At 37.3% G+C, this 23985-nt stretch overlaps 1 protein-coding gene and 1 long non-coding RNA gene across 3 annotated transcripts in view; one reads left to right on the forward strand and one right to left on the reverse strand.

Annotated features, from left to right (window-relative positions):
- Window positions 1-23985, forward strand: part of B3GALT1 (beta-1,3-galactosyltransferase 1) — a 524490-nt gene that overhangs the window by 323216 nt on the left and 177289 nt on the right. The window lies entirely within an intron of this gene.
- LOC121030653 (uncharacterized) lies at window positions 1035-5075 on the reverse strand. The gene is made up of 2 exons (XR_005790346.1): window positions 4043-5075; window positions 1035-2049 (listed from the first exon to the last, which is right to left on the reverse strand). It is a non-coding gene; the product is annotated as an uncharacterized LOC121030653 (long non-coding RNA).

Below are 23985 nucleotides of genomic sequence, written 5' to 3' on the forward strand. Positions count from 1 at the left end.
AGTAAGCTTTTCAGCTAGTAAGCTTTATGTACATACCATTTCTAAAATTCTCATTTACAAACAAAATATAAAACCAAAGTACATCATATCTATCTTTGAGATTTAAGGGGAAATTATTTGTCTACATCAAGAATGAGAAATGCAAAGCTTATCCTTTACTGTTTGTTGATGACTCAAATGTTATTAGTGAATTACCTCTTTATTTCTGCTGTCACCAATCACATTTGTAAGTGGTATGCAATACAATTGGGATTAGGTCAAAATCCATGATACCCATGGTTTATAACATTGCTCATCTATTGTCATTCCTGGCAAGGGAGGTACGCTGGCATGACTTGGCAATGTCATGCCCCTTCTCTTGTAAAGTAGTGGAGGCAAGAAAAGAAAAAGTGTGAAATTAAAGTTGCCTATGGAGAATTGGAGTGATCATACTGAAACCTGAGTTTGGAATGCTGACATAGGCAACTGATGACAGAAAAAGAGAAAGGAAGAAAAAAGGCAATGATGCCAAATTACTCATGTCTTACACAAACATGCCATAACCCTATTCCCCACAGTCATTATGCTAAATGGAAGATATCCCCCACAGATACCTAACTCTTCCTAATATAACACATTCTCCTTTCATGAGGTTCATCTGAATTGAACTTTATCTATTTACAAGTGTATAAGGTGTGAGTAACTGGCAAAATGTTTATATAGCCTGACAACTTCAGGTGCCCTGTGCAGACTGGTCTGTATTATGATAGAAGTTATCTATGGGTATAGTCCTTTTGCAAAGTGAACTGGAAGACTGAAGCAGTTTTTTGAATTGTCTTGTCATTACCTTCATCTCCTTTCATGTATACACAACTGTCAATGACTGTAAATTGGGTGGGTTTATCTTTGTGTGAAGAAGAGAGGAGCACAATACAACCTGAAACTGAAGTGTAAAGCAAGATGAAAAAGCACAAAATAACCACTAGAATCCAAGGTTCACAGTTCTGAAGATGGTGTTTAGAACTGTTAGCAATAATTATTTTGTATTGTTTTTTGTTTCCAAGTCATTTTATTCAGAATTTTGTGTTTGTTTCCTGGATCAATAAATACCATGCAAAACAATGTAAAAATGGCTACCATCTTCTCTCCCTTATTCCCCCCATCTGAGGACACTCGCCTGGGCCACTTAACTCAGGTGTTCTCCAGATTTGGTGTAGCAAATGAGGTTGAGTGACACTACAGCCTCTTGAATCACATAATTATTTTTTATCATGTTGATTTTGTGTTTTGATTCTGGCAGAAGTAGGCAGCCGTTGGAACACCAATTTTGGAGTGAATGGTCAAAAGTCAGAAAGTCAGATCTAAAGTAAGAATGTGTATGAAGGAGTTCAATCGAGATGTTTAGATGAGAAAATAAGTTATTGTTGGTAGAAAATAAACAATAAAACTCTTATTATCTGGTTAAATAAAAGGGGTGCTATTTTCTAGAAGCCTTAAAAGGAGCACCACCATTGATTTGACCTATGTCATTTTCTGAAGATCCTGTACCCCAAGTAACTAAAAGAAATATCATTCAGGATCACCTATTGAGCTGATCTTAAAAAACATTTTGCTGGCTTTTCTTCTAATATATTCCTAATAAATTTTCTCTTGCACTTCCACACAGGAACCTTCTTTCTAGAATTTACCATATTGACTTTATTATCTAAGCTTTCGCACCATTCAGACTCATAGCCATGTTCGCCCAAAATGCTCAATTGCAAGTGAATTTTACTGTAGAAATTTTGAAACTTCACTTTCAGAATATTTTCCAATATGTTTCTCATTTATTCTGAGTACAGAATTACAGAGAGCACTAGGCCAACAGCTTTCTTTATCTTCCACTCTAATCCCTTCCTCTTGTTATGGTTAACCAAAACTCCCATCAAAGCAGGTAAGGTTTAAGGGGCTGACTTGAATTGGACTCAGCCATCCATTGCTGTTTAGGAAAGGCTGCCTGCAGGAATGACCACTGAATGCTCATCACCCTGATTGATTTTTCATGGCTCTTCCAGATCTTTTCTAGGAATGCTGAAAGTAAGGAAAGGGAAGGGAAGGGGAGGGGATGGGAGGATGGGGAGGGAGAAAGAGAGGAAGAGAGAGGAAGAAAGGAGGAAAGAGGGAGAGATGGAGGGAGGGAGGAAGTAAGGAAGAAAGAAATTACTATAATGAAACATAATGTTTAAAATTCTTGGCAATGTTTTGCATACATTCTTCTCTAAAAAGTCACTAACAGCTTTTGGAGAAGCAGGGTGATGAAGACAAGATATAGTATTTAACTATCAGATTATGAGCTCAGAAGGGGAAAGCTGTGGACATTATCAGCAATAACAGGCACTGCTACACTGAGAACTAAGATGTCAACAAGTTTCATAATGCTTCAGTGGTTTTAGAAGTGTTTGTACTTGTTCTACACCCTCAGCCACTACCGGTAAAAAAATTATAATTGGGGGCTTGTAGCAGTTGTGAAATATCTGTGTGATTTACGCTCAGGAGATTGGCTTCAAAAACTATAAATGAAAATGCAGAAATGACTTGTGGGGAAATTACATCTGCCTGAATTCCCTTCCTAGCAAATAGTTTTCTGTACCTTCTCCAAAGCCATGGAATGTTAAAGTTGGAAGAAAGCTTAGAGATTCTCTCTTTTGACTCCTTCTTATTACAGAAATGCACCTGAGGCTTGATGAAAGGAAATAGTTTGGTACAGTGAATTAAATTTCTCAAGGATAAATTGTGAGAAGCGACCATATCCTCAACAAGAGTCACCACAGGCCTGCAAGTAGTTTTAAGTGGACCAGGCAGGTTGGGTAAAGAAATAAAGGGCGTCCTTGCTTTAGACTCTTTCATCTCTCATGGGCAGGACCTGAGGTATCTCCTACCTTTTCCTGAATCTATGTCTTCCTACTCAGAAAGGAGCTCTTCCCTGGGTATGGGGAGCAAGAGGGCACTCTTTTACTATTATCCCATTCCCCACCCCATCCGCATCTCCCACCGTAGCCTCTGACCACCTCCCTTTCACTTTGATCCCTCCAGTATAGATGCTGACCCAGCTGAAGCTACCTTTTTGTGAGTCCCTGTTTTCTGTTTTGTTTCTGTTTTTGTTTTTGCTTTACTTCCCAATTCATCCTGATCCACCAACACATGATCCAATTAAACTCATAGCCACAGCAGTGGAAAATCAGATACTTGTAAAAATTCATTCAGCAAACAAATCTGAATTGGCAGAGTTCTTGCGGCCATTCATTAACTGAGGGTGACTGAGGACCCACTCAGCCTTGTGAGAAGAAAAATAAATTAAAATGGCGAGGAAAGAAAGGAATAGTTTTAGGCTGGTCAGTGATCATTTGTTAGCTGAACGTAACACTTTTCTGACAGTGAATTGTGAAAGGTGGTGAATTTTATTAACAGATTTGTATGGGCTCTTTTTTCAAAATTGGTAGGAGCTTAATATAAAAATTTGATTTTTGTCTTCTCTTGATTCACTCATTAGGCATTGTTGTGCCATTGGGTCTTGAGAAATTTTCTAGAGATCTCCTCTTTGAAAGCCTAAGTGTGAAGCTCATGTGTCTTAGTTTAGTTGCTCTTAGTGTGTTTGCTTTTGACACTTAGTACCCTTATCTCACATTTTATACTAGGAAACTGCCTTTAATAGAATATATTTTTCTCAAGGCCCCTGCCAGATAAGCCAGCTTACAATTGAACATGGACCTTCTCAACTGCACTCAACATACATCTCAGAGAGGAAGTGGCAATGTTCTACATGAAAGCACGCCACACAGCTTGAATAATGGGGCAAGCAGAGACCACAAACGTATTTACACATAAATTTTCCTGAAAATTCAACTAGACTGTATACATTTGAGTTTATATTTCCTACACGACTCATGTTTCTTATAGCACCAAGCACAATCTTACACAGAAGACTCCCCCCACCCCCATCAAATCCTCAGAACTGAGCTGAGTTGGGCATGAACAGGAAAGAAGGGGAGCCCAGGAGGAGAATCATTCAGAAGAAGCAACTTACTTGTGGGGTGGTACTCTATGGGAGCACTCCTCTGTATCTCATAGCACATCTCTGTTTCTTCATTCTGGCTGGAATACACAAATGCAAGAGGAAAGGTGAAGAGTTCCCCCATTAAATAATGATTTAAAGTACTATTTACGTCACTTATCTAGAGCTCTCTGAAACCCTTTGGGAGACTACTAGAAGTGGTCAAGCAATGATTTTCAAATCTATATCCCCTAACCTGGATTTTCTCTCTAAATCCTGTCCTGGATATTTGCCCTATAGGAAATTTCCACCCTGATATGCTCCTAGGATCTCAAACTCTGAATGTCCAGTTGCATTCATTGTTCATGCTGCAAATCTGGTTTTTTGCCCTAGTCCCTCCATTTTTGATAGTGTTTCCACTGTCCTTCTAGTTTTTCATCTTAAAAACCTTGGAATCATCTAATAGTTTTTCAACTCTAATTCACCTTTTATAAGTTATTGGCCACTAAGTTTCATGTCCATATAATTGTTTTCTTTCAATCTCAGTGTAATCATCCTTTTCTATGATAATCTTGCCTGAATCACCATCAAAACCTCCTCACCAGTCATCTATTATATTCTCCCATGTTTTCAATTCATCATGAATACAATTAAATGTATCTTCTAAAAATCTGCTTTTGTAATATCATAGCCTTGCCCATAATCTTCTAATTGATCCCATCTAGGATAATGTCCCAACTCTTCACATCACCATTTAAGAACTTCATTTGTTTGGCCCTAACCTACATATCCATTATCAATTTCCTGTACAACATAAACCATTACACTGAACAAAGTTGTCATTATCTCTATCCTCCCTGCTGTGTCCATTTCATTCTGTTCCTTACTTGCAAGTAATGACTCTACTCATCTTATCTGTGACCAATGCCTACCCATTCCTTAGGATACAATATAAGCCCCTTTACCATATGAAATATTCTCCCTCATCTTTAAGCCACACTAATTTTACATTCATCTGGTATTCACCAGTGAAGGCATCTGATCCTGGGCTTTTTTTCTTGGGAGGTTTTTTATTACTGATTCAATCTCTTTATTTGTTATAGGTCTGTTCAGATTTTCTATTTCTCCTAAGGCCAGTTTGGTAGTTTCTGTGTTTCTTGGATCTCTTACTTTCCTTAATCACATTTAATTTTTCCTTCCATCTCCAGAGGTTAAATAAAGCTGAAGGCCAGAGGAAAGATGTTCCCCTTTTGAAAGTAAATCTAAATGGAAACACATTAACTAGAGTTAAGCCAGCTTGTTTACCAGAACTAAATGAGGCAAGAAAATATCTTTCCCTTCCATACAATAAATTGCCCTTCATTATACGTTCCTATGTTTTGAAACAATTCCTAAGGAAAACAAACAGCTGTTAGGTTTGACCTCTCAAAGCCTTTCTAGATCTATTTTTTATAAAGGTAAGTTGTCCAGAGATTCTAAAAAGAATTATCTTAATATTTTATCCTTTTGCTTAGGGAACTCATAGTACAATTGTTCTGGTCCTCTTGTCATTTTGCTTCTCCTAGAAATTGTGTATCAGCTTTCTATGCATATTCAAAAATATTACTAGAAGAGCAGAAAAGGGATTGTGTGTGAGTGTGTGTGTGTAAGAGAAAAGAAAGGATAAAATAGCCACTTTATTTGTGATTATTAGCCACTCTGATGTAGCATTTAGTCAGGATAGTATTACCCACACCCCAAAATGTCTTCTGATCTAACCTATATATTTATTCCTTTCTCTATGTAACTATTACCTCATATTATCTGATCACCTAAATTATCTTTTAGTGTGGGTAGTTAACATAATTATGCTTCTCCAGGGAGAAAAGGAACACTGCAGAAACACACACACACACACACACACACACAACACACACAGAAAACACCAGCTGCTTCTCCAATTTCATTACTCAATAAGCATTTATTGAACACCTACTATGTGTGATGCATATATTATGTGGGACATCTAGTACATCGTTTGAACAAAACAGGTTTGTCTTGTCAAAGATTCAGGGCATGATTCCTTTTGTCAAAGATCCAGTTCATGAGAATCCTACTTTTATCACATGCAGAGTTCAGTAGTGCAGTTGAACAAAACAGTTGGAGGCTCACATACCAGTGGAAGTTAAATGGTAATTCAGCAATGACCCCAGAGCTTCTGCTGCCCAGGAAACATTTAATGGTGTTACCCAGGAAGTGTCATGACACTGTACAAAGGGGCATCTGTTTGCAACTCTAACCTCAACAAAGAAGCAATTCTTCTTGCCAAAGGGACTAGAATAAATCTCTTCCCTTTGCCCCAGCACGCCCCACATCACTGATCCAGCAGAGAGTGCTGAATGCTTACAATAGACTGAAGGCTGCAGGATCAACCAAACCAACAAGAGCCACACCAGGGGTTAACAAGGAAAGTAGGAAGCCAACACTTTGCTGAGCATATTGGGGGGAAGCAAAACCGGGAAGCCATTGATGCAGTCTTTACCCAACACAATCTCCACAGCCAAGTGTGAGATAATCTACCAACAACTCAAAGTACAGAAATGAGGAAGCAGCCGATCTCAGAACAGACACCCTGGGAAAAGAGTGTCCCTGGCTACAGAAAAGAACATCAGCAGAGCCAAGGCTGAACAAGTTCATTCTTGCTTTATTAGTGTGAAATTGTGGCAAGACCTAGCATTGAATCCCAGCTCTGCCACTCTCCTGCTGTGACATTGTGTAAGTCACTGAACCTCCCTGAAGCTTAGATTATTTCGCCTGTAAAACAACCTTCCAAGATTGTGAGAATTAGAGAAAATGAACATAAAGTAGGCATTCACTATATGGCCACTACTTTTATTTTGAAGCATGTATTCACTCATCACAAATGAATCCCTTGACACTCCTCTTAAAGTTCCAACAGGTCTTTTGCTGTTAAGAGTCTCATGTCATATGTCATATGTGGATGCCTGCCTTACAGAGGACTTTGACATGTCTTATTTGTGCCTAAATGTGGTACACCTGATGATGCCCTTATCACACACTACTTATATTTATCTGTCTCCTTCACTTCTCCTACCTCTGTCCCCTCCATACCAGAAGCTGTTTGGAATCAGACCCACATCTCATTCATCTTTGTCCCCAGTGACTATCATACCTTGTACACATGGTGGGCACTCAATACAATTTAATACTATGGATGTCTCTCTTTCATCACTTTATACCACATTTTCATACATTTTTTTTACTTGAAAAGTCAAATCATAAGAAAAATGCAGTACTTTATGGATTTAACTGTGTACGAACATGTGTATTTCTCAATGTGCACGTATATGTGTCTGTGTGTAGAAAATGGGAAACCACCTCACCTTCATTAATAGCTGGGTATCTGCACATGCTAAGGATTTGTGGAGCATTCCTTCTCTAGGTATTAAAGGGAATACCTATAAATGGGACTTTTTAAATGTTCATATATATTAAATGTTAACAATAGTAGACGTATATGAAGACTCCTCTGCTACGCTTCAAAAATAAAATGCAGTCATTTCATCTGTGTGACTATGTGTGTATTTATGTCCTGAAAAGTATTTAATACAAATAAGTCTAAAAAATATTAGGATTCAAAACAGCAGACAGTCAACTGTGGCCGATGTGGACATTAACCATTGTGCCTCATTTCCTATTCATTGTTGCTAATTTTAGTTTTCAGGCTCACATATAGCAATTTTAATACTCTGAAAATTCCATGAGCTCTTTTGTTAAAACCCATCCTCGCTCATGGTGATCTCACTGTTAATTATTTTTTAATAAGTAGCTTTACTCCAGCATCCCAGAACCTGTTTGAGCTGCCAACATTAAAAGATAGAAACTACAGAAAGAGCAGCAATATCTCTCTGGAATTACAGAATTATCAAGCTTCTGAAAAACAAAGGCTTTAGAAGTCAGTGGGCTCAGCTTCCCTCCCCAGTGTCTCACATGCTCTACCAGGTGATTCACAGGAGATTGACAGGCTCAGCCTCCTCTAATAGGTGTCCGCAGTAGCTGAGCAAAGCTTGCATGCAGTGTTCAATATGCTTGAGTCTCCTTGAAACTACACAAATGAAAGTATCAAAACTATTTGAGCAGCCAAAAGTTATGTGTGCCACTACTGCCATTGCCTTCGTGGGAGTTCATCAGTTGGTTCCATATAGTCCATCCCTACCCATTCGTCACCCCTTCTAGCTATCCAGGGTCCCTGCCATGCATTCTTGGAGGATTATGAGTGATTTTCCCCAGCCACTGAAATAGAGCTATCTACACACAGTAGATACAACTTAAGACTTGGTCATCTGTCTGTAGGGTTCATGGGCAAGTTCTTGGGTTGCACTCCTGCTGGACAATAAATAGGTGATACACAGGTTGGTTACTTGGATGGCTAGTAAGTGGTGGTGAGGAATATGGTCTCTGGCAGGTTGACATCCTGGCCTCAGCACTTACTGGTTGTGTGATCCTGGACATTTCACCTTTTGTGCCTCTGTTTCCCTTTTCATAAAGTGGAATTAATAATAATTGTACTTATTATAGGATTCTTGTGAGGAGTAAATGGATTGATACTCATAACTAATGTAGGCTAGGTGGCATTTAAGAAATACTTAATAACAATACTGGCTGTATTAACCTCATCAAATAGAACTGAGAAGAACAAACCATACAGCTCCTTATTACCAGCTTCTGCTCTGTTGACAGCCTGCTGCTGGCTGTTCAGGCTGAACTGTGAGGTCTGACCTATGAAATCTTTTTTAGTCTTTCTACTTCCCACCTCTTCCAGTCCAGGAATGAGTTAGAAGAGGGAGCTAAAAATTTATTCAGCAAGTTTACATCAGAATTTTCTCTCATCTACCTAGACCAACTTGTTTTTCTTTTTTAACTTATGACTGTGTTATTTTTGTACTCTCAGGTCCTGTAATGACACCTTTCATATTCCTTCAACCCCAAGTAACTCCCCACTAATTTAGTAATTAGTGCCTCTACTTGTCTGGGGAAGATAAAAAGGCCTCCATAGTAGAATAGCAAATTCCATGAACAAATATTGGCAAAGGAAATCGATTCATATTCTTAGAAACAGTATCCTGTCATATTAATCTGGAACTATACTTCTTACCCAGAGATTTACATTAATATCTTATTTAAACTACTTAATCCTAACTTGTACCATACTCAATGAGACATTTGAGTGCTACCAAATGATTGACTATAAGTTAGAGCTTAAAACAAGCAAGAAAGTTAACAAAGACTACTTAACTCTGTAATCTAGAAATCTCAACATTCAAGCATAAGGCAGGCTGGTGTGCATCATGATTTCATAAATAACTCAGGAGAGAGGTGCCTGGGTAGCTCAATGGGTTAAATGTCTGACTCTTGATCTCAGCTCAGGTCTTGCTTACATATATATATATTATATATAAAATCTAATATTCTCCCCTCACATAAATCTAGAATGTGTCTATGTAATGGGAATAAAAGATGACAGCAGGGTTCTCTAAGTCCACTAGATATAGATAGATACATAGATAGATAGATAGATAGATAGATAGATAGATAGATAGATCTGCTTAGATCTCTCTCTCTCTCTACATATATATATACATAGATATATATAGATATATATCCCCATATATAGATATATACATATATATCTATACATATATATATGTAGAGAGAGAGAGAGGGAGAGATTCTCAGAAGAGTAGAAATTATAATCTCAATGCAAGAAGTTGAGCTTTCAAAAATTCAGAAGAAAAGTAAAACTGAAGAACTATCCATACATTTGACCAAATGGCCAAATTACTCTCTTTTGTTTCTCAACCACAAACTACACTGACTAAATCTGATTATGCAGTCTTAAAAAATAATAATTTAGGTCCTGGAAATCAACATATTGTGACACATGTATAGAAATTATAGACTCAGATGGAAACAAAATACCACCTTAGCAAGGAAGCTCAGAAAATACATTTTAGGCACTGAAAATTTTATTTGGGGATGAGAACATGAAAATACATTTGAAATTGTTTATTGACAGTTGGTAAGTCATTTTTTCCCATTTTTTTCTCTGTGTGGTACAGATGGGAGGCTAACATCTTCCAAAATCATTTCTCAGTTATACATATGTGTAAATTAGTGTGTGCAAATTACAAGTTTTCTTTGTGTGCTTTATTAAATCCTGTCAAAGCTGTTATTAAGACTGATTTTATATTGTCTAGTACTTGTGAAAATTGACAATGTAGGTTTGTGAGTTAGTCACTCCAAAGACTTCTAAATATCTGATCAAATGTCAGCAAAGTAATAAAAATGTCTGAATGTATAAATATCCATGCTCACATACCATTAACATTTTCATTCATGTAAGTTCATTACTCACTTCAGAAAGATTCCCTACATAGGGACAGCAACTCTGCAGCTCCTGGCCCTCGCTAACACAGACTGCGAGTTTCACTGTATGTTTAGATGTTACAATGACAGTCTAGCAGACTTAGATAACCCTGCTGTCGCCCTCTATTCCCATCCCATAGACACCTTCTAGACTTATGTGAGGGAAGAATGTTAGATTTTCTAAAACAGTAGAGATCTTCAGACTGGCAAACCACTTAATACTCTTCCCCCTGCCCATAATTTCCCCATTCAAATGGTGTCCTCTCCAGGTTATAGTGGAGCCCAGTTTGAACTTGAGAAGTCAGTTGTTCAAAGGTTTTGCCTGTGGCTCATCACTTAGGTCTAATCACACAGTGGGTCCATGGAGACCTTATGACAAAGAGCAAAAGCAAGCAAAGTAGCCACTACGAATATAAGTATAAAGCTCATTGTTGAATAGAGAAATTTTCAGGGTCTGACTTTTTTTCTTTTAGAATTGCACTTAGCAGAGTTGAATTTTCTTGTGAAGTATTAACAGCTTTTTCAATCCTTTTCTATATGCATTTCCCTTAAAATTCTAAAGAATCTAAATTTAAACCACTATGATATTAAGGAAGAAGAATTGTACTTCAGTGTGTTGTGCTTCAAGCATGTAATTGGAAAGAAAAAGGCATCAAAAATGAGAATAATGACAAGGCATTCAGGCATTGAACTGGCATATTTGAAAGTTGTGACTTATACTGGATTAGCCGTCCTAAAGCTTATTATTGGTGCAGCAATGGGAAAACTGATTATAGTGTATAATCTATACCGAATTTGACCACACTCACTTAATAAATACTCAATTTTGGCACTTATCTAAGAAATGTAGTGTCTGGATTTTAGACAGGGCTGGAAGCCTAAAAAATCCATAGATCTTTTCCCTAATACCTTAGAGAAAAATAGGTTTTAATGAATACTAACAGAGAAAATGTATTTGTAAAGTACAGTGCTGGGTGCTGGGGATGCCACAGTGAAGAGGATAGAGCGCACCCTCTCGTGAGGGGAAGGATAAGAGGCAACTCAGAATGAGTATGATAAAGGTCTCTCATAGGGGAAAATTATTTTTCAGCTGGATGGAGATAGACAACATTGGCAGATAGAAGTATGCTTATGCAGACCTGGAGGAAAATTGTTCAGTTTGGTACCTAGTTTGGTTATTCAAATGGAGATGTCTAATGGACAATTGAGTTTGCACATTTTAAAGCTCAAGAGAGGCCTTTGGGCTGGAGAGTAATCTGGGAGAACTGTCAACTTTTGATCCTTGAAACATCAGGACTGACTGAGATCAACAGGGGAGAGTGTGCAGAGAGAAAAAAGGAGAGAGCCCAGGGAAGAAATCTTAAGGGTCACTAAAATGTGAAGGGTAGACTAGGGTGGGAAGCCTGCACAGCAGCCTGTGAGGTACAATATTAATGCTGAAAGATGCAAGCCAGTGTGTGTTCACAGCAACAAAGGAGCAGGGATCAACTCTATGAGTTATGTTGTCATCTTTTGCCAAAATGTTTAAGAAAGCCCATCTACGTAGCATTCATGTAAAAATTTTATCAGTTAGATTTTGTCTAGAGTGTGAAAATATACATGAAATATGGACAAATGTTTTATAATTCACTTACGAAGACTCATAACCAAGGAAAGATATCAAGGTTTTTTGAACCCTTCCTTAACATTAGTGGTCAAGACATTTACCAATAAACAGCAATTTAGGTTAATGTGGTATACTTTATATGAGTGTAGAATAAGTGAGCATGTATTTTATTAATTACTTCAAACTGATATGATTCCCTCAAGTAATCGGTTAAAGTATTTTCATGATCCATGCATACACTGTGTTTCCCCTACCAGCACACAAACTTGATTCACTTGTGTAAATAGGACCTGACATTAATATTTACACCATGGTAATCAGCATATGATACAAATAAAGGCTTTTATTTTTCATGGACTAATGTTTGTTAAACATTTGCCAACATATCACTGGCAAAGTGTATGAATAGACTGATCTACTTCATCTTAAGAAGATAAGGCATTCCTGGAGCTCCTGGGTAGCTCAGTCAGTTAAATAGACTCTTGAGTTCATTCAGCTCAAGTCCCAATCCCACAGTTTGTGAGATTGAACCCTGCATCGGGCTTGCACTAACAGCACAGAGCCTGCTTGGGGTTCTTTCCTCTCTCCCGGCCCTTCCCCCACTCATGCGCTCGCTCTCTCCCTCTCTCTCTCTCTCTCTCTCTCTCTCTCAAAATAAATAAATAAACTTAAAAAAAATTAGATAAGGCATTTCTGCCTGGTATCCATTTATTTCTATGAAGTATGAAGCAAAGTCATCTACAGAGTAGTAGAGAGAAGATTTGAGGCACTTAAATAAAACCTCAATTGCTGCTGTGTAGATTCCTGTGTCTGGCCAGAGTTTGAACTAGATGATCCTGAAAGTCCATCCAACTCTATGAATATTTGATATTATAAAAGTGCTACTAAGGAGCAAAAAATTCTAATTCACTTTTTAAATTAGTTTTCCAAATTTCCTCCCAGACTTGTAGATATAAGAATCACTTGTCATTTTTCTTATTTTATTTTTTATCACTACTCTTCAATTGCTCACTAAGTTTCATTTTGAAAAATCTATAATTCTATGATTTAGAAATTGATTGTGATTTAGAAGAACAAAAGAACCAAATCTGAGATGAGGACAAGAGGTATATTTAAATAGTTGAAATTGTGGAAATGGTGTAAGAACTTTAATTAGAAAAGCATCCTAGACTAGTTCCAAATGTTTTTTGGTTTGGAATTTACTTTTTTAATATTTTAATTTTTGGCCATTGTCAACAGTTCTGTTTTTCTTTGGCTCAAAGTTGCAATGCAAGTACTACAGGGTAGTTTAATATGTATAAGTAGACAGAGAAGGCTTTGGGCAAGTGACTAATCAGACAAAAACTTCAATATTGAAGTCATATTAGATTAAAGGTATTGAAATTTTATCAGAATAAACCATAAGGGAAATTAAAAATTGACACTTTGCATATTAGAAATTTTCTTGTACCAATTGTAAAATACTTATTTTACTTATTATTTCTTCAACACTATCTAGAAGACCTTGGTTCCTTGGACATTTGCATAATTATACAGATGCGAGGAAAATGTAAAGCAAAATAATGTTTTCAGTGGACTGTAGGGCAGTGATACAAATCCTGAAAAGTGCACTTGTGCTGAGTTCTGTCTTTTTGCTCTGTTCCCAGCCTATGGTAAAGGCAGAGGACCATTTCTGAAGAGAGCATTTTAACCACTCCAGTTGGAAAATATTTCTGTAGTCTGATGTGGATTGCTTCTGTGGATTGCTCTTTTACAGGGAGACACTAATGAGCTGATATCCCTACCATTTCACCGATAGTTTAGTCTTTGGGCATTTCAGAGAGAGATAAATCTCCTCTTTTGTTTCTTCAGTGGAGAAAAGAACTCAGTCCTACTCTGGAACCAAAGTCTCAGCTGCTCTTGCTTATGAATGATGAGTAGCAGTGATGGTTCCTCAATTCCAGAAGTGAGTGGCACCCAATTCCAATTTTTATCCCAGTTTCAGGAAGTCTGTTTGTCTTGCTCTGAGTCTGGTCTTTCCCAACAAAGTTATTTTTTGGAAAAAGTCTTTGGCATTCAATTGCCCTCCATAACATTGGCCCATCTCCAAATAGGAGGTCCTCCTATTTGTAAGCTAAGTGACATTTCATAAACATAGCAATGCTCTTCAGCAGAGAAATCTGAAGTTTATGCAGCATGTGTGAAAGGTGGATTTTGTCACTTGAGCATTTAGAGCTCTTATAGCTGTCCCTAAGTCATAACAAAGGTGCAAACCTTGGAAGTTATTGCAGGAAACTGTCTCTAGCTGTTCTGTTTTATCTCTTACTTGTATGGTTCTCTACTGTATGGAAATGGGAATAATGGCGGGTACCATGGAGTGTACAAGTGTACCTGGCCTGTGTTTTAAAGAACCAGAAACAGTCCAGTAGGTCAGGAAACAATGTTAATAAAGTTCAGATACATTCAAGTGAGATTCAGTAGAAGGAACAAGCTTGCTGTTCTCTACAATTCCAAAGGTATCTTGAGAAAAGATTCTGTTATTGTGATCTGGCTTTTTGGGTCTCAGAGGCCTGAGTACTTCCCATATTCTAATTATTTGCATACTCTTTCTAGAATAATTTACGAAGGAACTGTGTGAATTAATAGGTATGAAGAATCTTTCAAAATACAATTTGTGAGAGTCTGGATCCTCTTTTTATAATGCATGTGAGTTTCCTTGTGGCCAGAAGGTGTTGGCTACGCCTCTGTTAGTAGACTTCTAGGAATCCACCCTTATTTTATTGAATAAGGTATACACTGATGGTGACATTACCTTATCAGAAGATTTTTACATAACTGAAGCATAACTGCTACCTGGCTGACAGTGACTGCACAACGCCTTGCATTGTAAAGTAAACCTTGTTTCAGAAAGGTTAAAAAGTGAAAATATGTGCAGCTGACAGTTGATGAAATAACGTAATGAGGGAGAATTTCCTGGATTGCTGCATCACATTTACAGATTTGATAAATAGCCTATGAAGAATTGTTCCTGATAGTTTGTCTTTGTTAATGCAATTTGTAGTCTTCAGATGTATGTTTGATCAACAGGAGGGAAAAGAAAGATAAGCTATAAATCTCTGGATTTTCTTCATCAGGCAGTGGAGCTTAAATCCTCAATGCAGGATGGACATCTACCATCACCATTAGGCTACAAAAGAAATTAATTGAATAAGTGGGAAAATATTCCTTTAAATCTGGGAAGCCATGCCATCACCCTCTTATCCCTCAATTCCAATGTGTGAAATCTCACTAGTATTTTATTGGAGATGCTTTTATAGCTCTTTGTGTTTCATTAAACCCCAAAGCAATCTCTATAATACACTATGGCAAGTGCCAAACTGCTGCTTGAGTTACTCTATGGAAAAGACTGTTTTGGTGGTGTGTTAACTCCCTCTAGCCCCAGGAGGGCCAATCTGTACAGTCTGATTTCTTCAAACCAACGAAAAGTTCTGTCTGCTTGGAATGCCATCCACCCCATTCAAGTGCTTCTAAGCTGTTGTTCTCCAGCAGGGTTTTTCAGTCTAAATACTACTGACATTTGGGACTATGTCGACAAGAGCTGTCCAGTGATCTGTATGTAGGATGTTTGGCAGAATTCTTAGCGACGAGGTGCTACAAGTACCTTCTGTACAAAAGTAACAATCAAAAATGTCTCTTGACATTCCAAAGGTTCCCTGGGACGTAAAATTGACCCAGTTGAGAACCATTGTTCTAAAGTGCTCTTTTTTCAGCTAGAGATGCCTTGGAAGGATAAGGTCAGATATTTCCAGAACTAGTTCTCACCCATGCAATTATGATGATTAAATATAAAACCAAAGGATGAATTGATTAGCCAGAAGTTATTATATAATCAGTAAAACCGATGCTTTCAGCTTAGGGACTCAATGTTGCAACATGAAGCTACACTGTGAGATAATTTAGTGTCGGGGGTGGGTTGGAAGACAGGGAGGATGATGGCATTTACTTCTCTCCCTGTCACACAATTTCTGTAAGGGAAAAACTAAAACTTTCAGATGTGTGAGGAAACAGCCAAAAGCGCACAGGGTCAGTGTTATTCATTGTAGACTCTTCTGATCCTATATATTTTTAAAAGGCATAAAAATTGTAAGTTTTTCATAAAGAAAAAACACAAAGAAAATAACAAATTATAGTATAATTCAACTAAAAATGTTATTATAACAACACTACTCCTACCCCATCAGTGCTTTGCTCCCATCCACATGAAAGTATTTGTCACCCAAGTACTTCCCCAGAAGTACATTTTTTTTGTATATAAATGGCCTTATTCTTAGTATTCTTTAGTAATTAAGTACTTCGCTATCAGAGCTGTGATTAGTTTTCAAAAATATATCAAAACAAAAACTGCATTCATTTTGCATATACAGAAAAAATTCTCTAAGAATTTGCCAGAGAGAGTACTGGTCCTACTGCTATAGTGTGAAAAGCCAAGTATGTCATCATCTGCAAGCAATCAATGCTCACATGGAACCAACATGGAATGGCATCCTCTCTCACATGAAATGTTGCAATAGTCCATTTCCTAGTCTCCTTGCTTCCATCTTGCCCCTTAAAGTTTATTCTCTCCCCTGTAACAGAGTGATCCTATTAACCATCATGGAGATCGTGTAAATACTTTGTGCAAAGCACTGCAGTGGCTCCTCATCTTACTTAGGAGTAAAAGCTAAAGACTTTTGAATGGTCTACAAGGTCCCATCTCTCTGGTTTCATCTCTTCCTCTCCACCTTGGTTGCTCCACTCCAGCTAAATTGGCCTTCTCAGTTTTCTGAAATCATCAGCTCTAGTGCCGGCAGTGCTTTTCTAAGGAAATATATATACGTGTAAATATCTTTATTATATATAGATATATAGATATGTATCACTTCCTCATTTACGTTAAGTCTGTTTTAATATCACCTTTTCAGGGAGGTTTCTTCAGACTATTTAAACTTGATATGTCATGACCCTCCCCATCCCACTGCCCTTCTCCTTCTCCTCCTTCCCTTTATTTTTTCCCCATAACATGTGTTTTTCTAATATATTAAGTACTTTTTGTTTTGGTTTGTATTCTCCACTCCTCCCAAGACAAAAATCAAAATTCAGTGAAGACAAAGATTTTTTACTACATGATCTCCTATTATATCACAAAAGCCTAATAAAGGCAGTTGATATATATGTATGATTCTGAAATCTGTATTATAAAAATAAATAATAGATATGAAAATCAAAATGATTTTCAAAATATGAATGCAAAAACCAAGAAGTTTCAAGATTTCTTGATACTCAGTGTTTTTGAAGAATGGAGTTTCAAATTACATTTGATGTGGTCTGTTTTAAATCCTTATTACCCTAAAAGATAGCAATCAGGGGCGCCTGGGTGGCGCAGTCGGTTAAGCATCCGACTTCAGCCAGGTCACGATCTCGCGGTCCGTGAGTTCGAGCCCCGCGTCAGGCTCTGGGCTGATGGCTCAGAGCCTGGAGCCTGTTTCCGATTCTGTGTCTCCCTCTCTCTCTGCCCCTCCCCCGTTCATGCTCTGTCTCTCTCTGTCCCAAAAATAAATAAACGTTGAAAAAAAAAATTAAAAAAAAAAAAAGATAGCAATCAGCCATGGAGAGGAATAATTTATAATTCAAAGAATTTCTCATTTTGAAATATGAAATGTATTAAATGTTTTTTAAGTCATCATATTTCTGTGGAGAAATGCCGATGATTAGATGATTATCATTTGAATTGAATCAGGTTGAGGAAAAAGGGATGGATCTAACATTTATTGCTACAAATATTTTATTTATTGGAAAACACACTATGAGAAGATAGCCAATCTATTTCATTTGGGAATGATCTATGTAGGGTATATATAATCAAATGATTTTTTTAAACATAAGTTAGATAGTGACTCAAGGGACTTTCTGTCAGTGGTTCCAAATTCTAATTTATATAGTGTCCATTAAGTCAAGGTTCTCTAGAGAAACACTACCAACAGGATTTCACATACATATATAGTGAATATATTTATATTTATAAAGCAGTTTATTTTAAGGAATTGGCTTATGCAATTATGGAAGCTACGAAGTCCCAAGATCTGCAGTCAGCAAAAGGGAAGCCCAGGAGAGCTGATGGTTTAAGTTCCAGATAGAAAGCCAGCAGGATTGCACCCCAAGAAGAGTCAATGTTTCAGTTCAAATCCAAAAGCAGGAAAAAAATCAGTGTCCAAGCTCAAACCATGGGTCAGAAGGCGTTCCCTCTTACTTGAGGGAGGGTTGGCCTTTTTTATTCTATTCAGGCCTTCAACTGACTGGATGAGGGCCACCCACATTAGGGAGGCAATCTTCTTTACCCAGTCTAAAGATTAAAGTGCTATTCTCATTCAAAAATACCCTCACAGACACACCAGAATAATGTTTGACCAAATCTCTGGACATGCTGTTGTTTAGTCAAGTTGGCATAAAATGTACTATCACATTGTATTCCAAGTTTCTCTACAATTTCTTAAGTATTAAAGATTTTTTCCAAATAATGACCTTAGAACAAAACTATATATATCCTCATTGTCTTCAAAAGTAAAGGCCATATGTTGTTTATTATGTGAAGGAAACAAATATTTCAAAAACTATTTGAGATAATGTCAAAAAATTATGTTTTTAAAATTCTCTAAACGTTTGAGGCACCTGGCTGGCTCAGTTGGTGGAGCCTATGACTCTTGATTTCAGGGTTGTATGTTCAAGCCTCACATTGGGCGTGGAGCCTACCTAAAAAATATCTCTGAATGTTTTTGTATTGAAAACTCTCCATGTAAAGATGAATGCAAATTTAGAGGAGAAGGTTTATGACAACTGTTAAGTACATTTCTATTCCATTGTAAAAATGGTATAAATGTAACATTTCTTTTCAAAGGAGGGGCTTCTATCTTATTAAATGTTATTTTCATTTTTTATACAGTATTTGAAAGGAAATTATACACATTTCAGAACCACCTTCTTAAAAGAATGACAGTTACATAGGTAATGGCCCCAAAACAAATACATTCCTGCAACTTTCATTTTCTCAGAACTACACAATGTTCAACTTCTCTATGAGCATATTCTCTTCAGTGCTCTTTCTAATTATTCAACTGAGAGGTTTGTTTGTTTTTTTTTTCAGGAAATACCTTGGTGTTGGAGTCACTATAAGCTGTAGGGTTAACTCAGTTAACCCTACAGAGAAAATTGGGTCATAGCTTCTCTGTATTGCCCAATAACACACTCAACCATTGTAATGGGAAAAGAGACCCTGTGACTTGACACTAAAGCAAGAATTGATATATATGTGGCTCTATTCAAAATACTTAACAACTGGAAAGCTGTAGGTACTAACCAATCAGAACACATGACATAAATGTCATTAAGTGAATGTGACTGAATTTCGCGGTGGAATTTTGGAGGCTGTTGGTACATAAGAGACCAATGATGTCTACTAATTTAATCATGCCTATATAAATGTCATGTTTTCTTTGGCATGTCCTCACATTTTTGCATTTCAAACTCTAAAGTATAAATCCTAAAGCTTTCTGAGGATATGATAGTTTAAAAACCATGTTGGCATTGTTGATATTGTATGAAAATATTCCAAACTAAATAATACATCTGAAAATTTTTAACCTAAAATTTCTCAGAAAGCATTGTCAAAGACAAATGGGTACTATTGAGAATGGGCTACCTGTGTGTGTGTGTGTGTGTGTGTGTGTGTGTGTAGGTATCTGGTGTAATAAAGGTACACAGTAAAAGAAGCCCAGCCCTCCGAAACATAACCGTTAGAGTTGGGAAATAAATATACATAAAGAATTAGAAAACTAGATCAAATGTGATGATTCCTGTAAAGAAGCATGGTAGAATATCTGGAGCATCAAGGGGACCAAGATCCCTTTGTAATACAAGACCTCAGAAAATGCTTCACGGTGATGGGTTAGAGCATGAGAAGGGAAGAGGAAAATGAATGAAAAAGCAGGCTTTGGGTTATCTCACTGTGAGCCATAAATGATAAACTAAGGCACTGTATTTGTTAAGGTGGGATATAAAGAAAATTGAAAGATAGAAAAAGTGTTATTCTAGACAGAAAATAATTAGGTTCTGAAATAAGAGAAACTGTTACTAATTCTTATAGGAGACTGGGGTGATATTTAGCAGATTGTGTAATCCTTAGAAAGAGTAACTGCTATTCATCAGATTTCATTCCCATTATTCCCAATAAGCCCAGCACTAGGGATACTGTTGAACAAGACTGGCACCTTGCACACTATCTTGCTCATGGTGAATATTTTCAAAATATATATTTATAAAATCAAGATAAAAATCCTTATATTAAGAGCCCATAAAGGGGTCTAACAAATATGTTTTTCAAGATACCAAATTGTCCAATTAGAATCCTTAAGAGTCACGAGAATTATCTACTTCAGAATTATCTAGTTAGATATTTAGAATAATTAGATATTATGATCTAGTTAGTTATCTAAGAAAGCTTTTTGATATGAACTATTTCTAAGGACCTCTGAATAACCAGAAAATATGTCCCCCTTATCACACTGCTGAACAAAAATTAAAAAGTAATGACTGGTTATTGTCACATTTGCCTTGCACGATTAATCCTAACAAGTAAATTGGAAGTTAGACATTAACTAGTCCTGAATTAAGCTTTGCTGTTCTATCTATTCATGGAAATTATTGTTTTAATTAAAGACACAACTGCAGTAAATAGCAATGTAAGTGGCCTCAGGATCTACATGAACCACCAATTACCAGAATTTAGTATATATTAGATACAACTAATAATAATATTAAAAGAGGAAGGAAATTGACAGTCATATTCAGGGCCTCTAGGACTGTGAATCAAATATTTTTACTTGTTGTTAAGATGGTCCCTGCCAACAGGCTGTTCAGAAATACCCAGTAGAGTTATAAAACAAGAATTTATCTTAGTTTGTGAATGGAAGGTTTAGTGATTAGAAAGCATGGTTTCTATCTTTCCCTCCCTCTGCTTCCTATCCCATTATGGATATATATCTTTTCCTCATTTCCTTTGAAAACATTTTAATAAGTATTCCAACTTATTTTATGGAAACAAAAGATTAATACTTAGAAATGTACTTGTAACATAAAATGGTCAGTTAGTGAGCTTGAGGCATCTGGACTGAAAAATATTTTGATGCAACCGCTAGAGAAGCTCTTGTCAAATAAAAACAAGTCCATGAAGTAACCAAAAGTCCATGCTGAGTTGAGTTTGTTCAAAAGTATATAGACCCAGGTTAACTCAAAAAAGTCTACAACATCTTGCTTTGGACAGATTTAAATCATATGCTGACAAATGCATTATTGATAAACTGGCACAATTTGATGAAAATATTAGGCCAAAGAGATGAAAGACCAGAGAAGGAAATCAAAATTTGTCTTTTTTTTTTTAAGAAATGATCATTTTTTCAAAGAATTTGTATTTTGATTATTTTTACATGCTGGGAAATTTGACACAGAATGAATAGTTGCATTTTTGTTATATGTATACAAAATAGATGAACAAATTTTTGTTAATGTTTATTCATTTTTGAGAGAGAGACAGACAGAGGGTAAGTGGGGGAGGGGTAGAGAGAGAGGGAGACACAGAATCTGAAGAAGGCTCCAGACTATGAGCTGTCGGTACAGAGCCCGACGTGGGGCTCAAACTCATGGACTGTGAGATCATGACCTGAGCAGAAGTCAGATGAAAACCGACTGAGCCACCCAGGGCTCAGTCCCTATATTAGCAAATTATTAAGAACCACTTGTCTCCAGTACAAAAAAGGCAGAGTTAGAATCACCTCCTGAATTACTTTTGACTGCATGTCAAGACAAGCAGCTAGCCTGGCACCTGATGCTGGAAGTATATTTTCCCAAATCACAGACATACAATAACCTCAAGCATCTTTCCCAGGACCGTGGTGTGGGCCTGCCAGATGAACCACCCCCAGCACACTGATGACTGGACCCTTGTGTGGCATGCACACAAAAGTTGTCTTGCTTTTGGAGTGCTTTATCATCCTCCATTTTCCACAGCGTGTGAATAAAAATGGCCTCCGCTTGGAAAAGTTGAAGTCAAATCAAGAAATGAAATTGATTCCCCATCCACTGTAATATAAGAGAAACTGAATGGTTGGAAACTGCTTTTGTGCTATTTTGACACATTGACTCTCAACCCTGTCATACTCCAAGCTCCGTTTTTATAGCAAATATTTTACGAGACATCTTTATTTGCCTCAAAGAAATTTCAATATAACCTCCCTGCACAGACTATCTCAAAGAAACAAATACAATGCCCTAGACATAAAGGACAAATATATAAATGCCCTGAAGCACAACGTCAGTAGGTGACATAATGAAGTAATCAAACACTTGCATCTATCCCAAGGTAGACTCACCATAGACTCATGGTGAGTGTGACAGCTACAAAGGCTGACTGATACAGGTGAGTGTATTGGAAACTCAAATGCCAAGAGCAGTGTTACTGCCTTGTGATGTTATTTTCCAAAACAGTGAACAACTCCCGGCAAATAAAAAACCTGAACAAAATACAGTCTTTCCTCCATACACACGCTAGTGCCATTCCTGATAAATTCAGTATATATGAAAACCATGCCAAAAATGCTATGTGTTCCACCTTGTGTAAAAGTGTTAGGTTGCAGGCTTCTGTACTTATACCCAGCTGTTTTACCTTCATGCATATAGGAAAGCCATGTAGGATGGGGAACTACTCTGTACATTGGAGGGTACCTAGCATCCCTGGCCTCTGCCCACTAAATACCAGCAGCACCCTCTCTGTTTTTGTGGCAACCAAAACCATCTGCAAAGATCCTCAATACACCCTCTGAGGAGTGGTACCGATGCTGTTGAGAGCTATGCCTGGTTCTCAGCAGGGCATGTGATCATTACCACTTCTGCCACGCCCCAATCCTGGGAAAGCCTAAATTATGCCTATTCTGAGTTCCTGTCTATCAGAATAATTCCTAATAAGTCCAACGTGCAAAGTAGTGAAAAAAAAATTTTAGCCCCAAATTCTTTAAAAGTTTGTTCTCACAACTATGTGAAGAAAAAAAATGTAAAGTTCAAAAGAAGCAGAAAGTACTGATAATGTTTTTTTTTTTAAGTGAATACATGGGGGCTCTCAGTGCTAAAGGTGCTGAGTTGTTGGAGAAGCCCTTGTCTTATATTTTTCACATCCTCCTCCCCAATCTCCATCAATTAATATCTATAAAATATTGAGAAGAGTTTCTGGTTACATATTAAGTGCTATATAATCTTTGCTAAATAACTAAATAAGTATTCCCAAAGTTATTCCAAAATTCAAATCTCAACATATTTCTCCCTTTATCAGAAATTTGAGGGTTTTTTTTTTAATTAAAATAGTTTCTGGGACACCTGGGTGGCTCAGTCGGTTAGGCATCTGACTTTGGCTCAGGTCATGATCTCAGGTGTTCGAGCCCCACGTCAGGCTCTGTGCTGACAGCTCAGAGCCTGGAGTCTACTTCAGATTCTGTGTCTCCCTCTCTACCCCTCCCTTGCCCACACTCTCTCTCTCTTTTTCTCTCTCTCTCTCAAAAATAAGTAAGCATTTAAAAATTTTTTTAATTCAAGTAATTTTTATGGAGCAGATCCTTTTCTTCAAATAAAAAATCTTACATGGAAACACAATGTGTGAAAGAGATAAAGCAGTTCTGCTCTGGTTTAGAACTGGGGAGGGGCCAGGCACTGTGGCCATCCCAGCCTCTCCTTAGTAGTGTCTGAGGCAGTCCCACAGAACCTGCCATCGTAGGGCTTTGGGAACCCTGGAAGGCACCGACCCACAGAATTCGTGGCAGTTAGCATGACCCCAAAGACCTCCCTTACTATGGACACCCTCACACGAAAGCATCTAATGATACTCTGTGAG

Source organism: Herpailurus yagouaroundi, unplaced genomic scaffold, assembly GCF_014898765.1.
Source record: "Herpailurus yagouaroundi ecotype Mexico unplaced genomic scaffold, PumYag 140, whole genome shotgun sequence".
NCBI classification, from domain to species: domain Eukaryota; kingdom Metazoa; phylum Chordata; class Mammalia; order Carnivora; family Felidae; genus Herpailurus; species Herpailurus yagouaroundi.